The sequence below is a fragment of the Pteropus vampyrus genome, unplaced genomic scaffold (assembly GCF_000151845.1).
Source record: "Pteropus vampyrus isolate Shadow unplaced genomic scaffold, Pvam_2.0 Scaffold54, whole genome shotgun sequence".
Classification (NCBI taxonomy): Eukaryota; Metazoa; Chordata; class Mammalia; order Chiroptera; family Pteropodidae; genus Pteropus; species Pteropus vampyrus.
In genome coordinates, this window is record NW_011888835.1 from 3,391,354 (window position 1) to 3,396,452 (window position 5,099).

The 5,099-nt window shown below is 30.4% G+C and overlaps 1 non-coding gene across 1 annotated transcript; it reads right to left on the minus strand.

Moving 5' to 3' along the window:
* Window positions 1–1,647: 1,647 nt before the first annotated feature.
* On the minus strand, window positions 1,648–1,753 carry LOC111739808. Its single transcript, XR_002780382.1, has one exon. It is a non-coding gene; the product is annotated as a U6 spliceosomal RNA (small nuclear RNA).
* Window positions 1,754–5,099: the final 3,346 nt, after the last annotated feature.

A 5,099-nucleotide genomic window follows, 5' to 3' on the forward strand; every position in this document is an offset into this window, starting at 1 on the left:
GGCATAATCATCATAGTGGATGTGATTTGCATATAAATTGATATTTAATTGGCAAATTGTTCATTTTCAATTGGTTACACTTCATTTATTCTGAGCAAAGGAATATGGCGAGGGAAACCTATATTTCAAGTCAATTTTTATATAATTTTGCAGAATAACAAATTCATACTATCTTACTCCTGAAATTTATATAGTACAATCTCATATCAAATGAGCAAAACTTCTAACACCACTGAAATACAGAAAGTAGATAAATGTCCACATTCATAATCACTATTACTGACATATCTACTATAGATTTAATATTTAGTAAGTCAAAAGATCATACATACACATCTAAAGTGATATACTTTCAAAGTTCTCAGATCTTTTACTAGTTGTTGCCATATACACATGTACATATATGTATATGTGTGTATATATATATATATTGCTTGCTTTAATATAAACTAGTTTTACTAGTCACATCTGTAAAAACTGGAGGATCAACTTTAAAAGTACATTCTAGGAGTTATTTGAAAACAATAAATTATATAGAGAGATTAATGATTTTCATCATTACATGTTTTGAGAGCCAGATATGTTATTTTTCTTATACAGTTTGTGTGGGATAGCTTGATCTTCTAGATCTTAAATGTTAAAAACAATGAAAAAATATAAATATTCTTTCCTCTACCATAGATTTAAAAAACTTAAGGTAAATAAAGTAATTTGTAAAAAAGCTGGAGACCTACAGTTCAAAATATCTTATATTAGCGTTTGAACTCTCTGCTGAGTAAATAAGGGCAACCTAACAGAAAGGTGAACTTACATGTCTATACAATATATTTTAGCATGCCACATTTTTAAACTTTCTAATATTTTCCCTAGGAAGTGCATGACAGTACACACAGAATTATGTTCATAGTAGAAAAGCTAGAATGTCACTATCAATGGAAATTGAAGATTCTCTGAATATTAGTAACTAGACAACCAAGTTGTAATCCTCCAACTAGGCACTGACTTTGGGACAAAGAGGTTCTTTTAAGAAGATACATATTGCCATGCTTCAAATAGATATGCTAAAGTTGGACTGGTTAGCAATATATCAAGAAGCATTTTTTTCAGGTGTATTTTTTATTGAAGATACAATTTTCTCCAAAAACTGAAGGGAAATGTGATTTTATTTCTGTTTTGTTTAGTTTTATTTTTTTTATTTTTTTTATTTTTTTATGCCTGCAGCACCTGGTCTTCCTAGGTGGTCTCCCATCCAAGTACTAACCAGGCCCAGCCCTGCTTAGCTTCCAAGGGAAAATGTTTTTTTTAAAACCACATATAGCTATCATGATATTTTCTAGCTAGAATAAACCACTTAAATCAATTGTACCATTTATATTTTTCCAACTGGTAATACTTCATTTTCAGTTCTATGGCGAACATTTCAAAATAATGAATGCAATGAAATGTAAAACTTGATATGCCTCTTTTTTTAATTGATAAATTTGACATATATCATTTTGTAAATTTAAGATACACAGGATGTTACTTTAATACATTTATATATTATATTACGATTGCCACTGAAGACATATTTATTATAGTACATTATTGTCTGTATTCATTGTATTGTGCATTAGATTTCTCTGGCTTATTTACTACTCGTTAAAAAAAAATATGGAATGCTTACCAATTTGTGTGTCTTCCTTGTACTGGAGCCGCGCGAATCTTCTCTGTATCATTTCAATTTTAGTAAATGTGCTACCAAAGTGATCTCTTAATATACTATTTTGAGTTATTACTGCAACTCTGAATCCACATGGAGTCTTGATGCATCCCAAATATATATAAATGGAAAATGGCATTTAGAACCCAATATCTGGGCTCCAAGTGTGCTTATTACTACTGGGGTGCCAATGCTTCTAGTATCTTTTTAGTGTACAGATCTAGGAAATATTAGTATGTATACTAACCCACACAAATAAACATTTATATTTATGTATCTAGTTATGTGTACATATGCAGAATATTTTATGAATGATATATATCTATATATATACCACAATTCTGCTAATAAGATAAACTTTAATTATTACAAATGTCTGCTCTATGAGCAGCTAAAATATTAAAAGTCAAGATGGTGGATTGTGATAACTGGTGCAAAAATATAAATTATTCATTGTTCCTTATTTCAGAAATACATACAAAAAATAAGAGAAAAACATAAGAATTTCAATAGAATGCAGAGAGGATATTTTGTTGAAAGAAACTAATAATAACATGTTTTTTACAAGATTATTTTTTAAAAATATTTACTCTCTACTCATTCTGCCCTTACAAAGGTTAAGTGACATTCCCTACACTCTGATTCTGGGCTTGACCATGTGACTCATTTTGACTAATGGAATATTGGCAAATGTGACACAGTTAAGAGCTGCTCTCCTCCTTCTCTGCCATAACACTGAGAAAGTCATGCCCAGGCTGACTTCTGACTTCTGGTCCCAGTAGAAAAATAGAAACTTTTGGGGCAGAACTAATTACTCCCATCTTTGCCCAGCCTTGATCGACGCTGAATAAATGACAGTGGCTTTAACACAATGACTTTTAAAATTTTTTGCAGCCTTTTTAAGGCAGTAGCTAACTGATTGCCCTGAATTCAAGACATATTGAAATATTCACATTTTTTTACAGTTTCTTGACACATTAGATTTCCTCAGCCTAGCATTTTCATGCCCTTTTCAAAGACTATCTTTCATGGTCCTCTTCAAATGCTACATTTCTCTGAAAACAGTCCCCTATCATAAGTTATCAACTTATATCTATTTTCCAGAACACAGCTCTTTTATTGTTTTGCCACTCTGAGAGATTATAACTTGTTTTATAGCTATCCGTATATCCTTCATATTTCTACTACTGGAATATACCTGTGAAGTGTGGCTTGAATCACATTTATCTCATTATTCTCAATTATTAGAGTTTAAATATTATTGTTCTGCATATTTCATAAATAGTTTTACAATAAAAATGTATTTATTAAAAAGGTATTTTTGAGTTCTAATCAAAAATCAGAAACTATTATTGCTTTGGTAAAGGAGTGAGATGAGGAAGCGAATCAATTATTATTAGGGCAAGTTTAAGCATAACTCACATACATTAAAAACCAGTTTTCTAATCATTGGCTTGCAGAGTTGAGGGCTCCTTAGTTGTTTTTGGCTTGCTGTTAATATCAAGCATTTTCCTTCCTTTAATATGATTAGAAAAACTTTGTTCTAATTCACTGATATTAAGATGTTTTCTTCAATTTCTTTCAAATTAATGGAAGAGCATTTGCTTGATATAATGATACTCTTACCTTAGTGAACAAAACTGAGCAATTTTGAACTAGAATATTAAAATACCTTTAAGTATTTTTTTCTGCCATATCCCTGAATCCACAGGGAGTCGTGATACATTCTAAATATTTCTAAATGGAGGATGGCAATTAGGATCCAATATTTGGCCTCTAGGTGTGCTTATTACTACTAGGGTACCATTGCTTCTAGGTCTTCTTAGTGTACAGAGCTGGGGAATATACGTATGTATACTAACTCATGCAAATAAACATATCTATATTTATGTACCTAATTATATATGTATATATATATGTGTGTGTATGTATACATATATACACACACACATATATATATATATACACACACACATATATATATATACATATATGTCATAATTGCACTAATAAGTTAAATTCCAATCTAGTACCACAGAGTTCAATTTAACCTGCCTCCTTTTCTTATTTGTAAATTCTTTCTACAACAGTGAGAGACCTGGTTCTTATCAGCTACAATGTATTTACTTGTTTGATTATGGTAATGGATATATAAAGCAGTTTCATGATACCCATGAAACATATTTGTGGATTTTTTTTGTCCTTATAGTATCCAGCCAAGATACTGTTTTCCAAAGTTACTTAAAATAGTTCTTTTATTTGCATGCTAATAGAATTAGGTTTATTTATTAGTAATTGTATTCCATTTTTAATTTTCCTACATCTTGGTTGATTTTAATTGTTGATTTGTCTTTGAGGTATGTGAACTATTACTGTGGATCTAACAGTTGAATACACAAAAGACAATGAAGTATGTCACTTCCTCCTAATATCTGCTATGTTAGTATCAATGCCTGCTTTTTTCTATTTCTTTTCTACACATCCTTGATAAGAAACCAGACTCTTTACTTTCTGGTTTATCATTTCTTCAGCACCAAAAAATTCAAATATGCTCAAAAAAAGATGCAGACTAGTTGTAAAACACATGTGCCAAACTGAAGTGACTTCCGATTTGAGCAACAAAATAAGTGTATTACTTTATTATAACTCATGAAATCAAAATAATAGTGAATCCATAAATGCATAAATACATATCATTCAAAAAATAGATTAACCACAAAAGAAAGACAACGATTTTACAGTGGAGAAACCAGGAATGTCAAAATCACCGGTAGTAAGACATAGCAGATTATGTATCCTATGATGTAATGCTTTAAGAACTTAGCATTAGACTCCAGTCCAGTCAAGAAGATGTGTCAGATTCAACAAAAATTGAATGACAGACAAAATAAATTATCAATATTCTTTGAAAGTGTCAAGGTCATAAAAGACAAGGAAAGTCTGAGGAACTATTATAAACTAAAAGAGGCTAAGGAGAAATAATAACTAAATGTATTGCGGAATTCTGGATTTGATCCTGGAAAAAAGCGTTAATGAAAAAGATGATGAAATTTGAAGGAAGTCCCAAGTTTAGTTCATAGTATTGTATCAATGTTAACTTCCTGGTTCCAACCATATTACTTAATGTTGTCCCAGAGGCCTCTTAAAGTATCTTTATTTATTTATTTATTTTTTTGTATTCTTCGTTCTTTTTGCTCTTCTGATTGGTTGTTTTCTGCTACCTTATCTCCCAAATCACAGATTGAATCTTCTGCTTCATCTAGTCTACTGTTGATTTTCTCCAATACATTTTTTATTTCAGTTACTGTATAATTCATTTCTGACTGGTTATTTTTTTATGTTTCCTATCTCTTTATTGAAGTTCTCACTGAGATTATCAAGCATCCTTATAATTAGT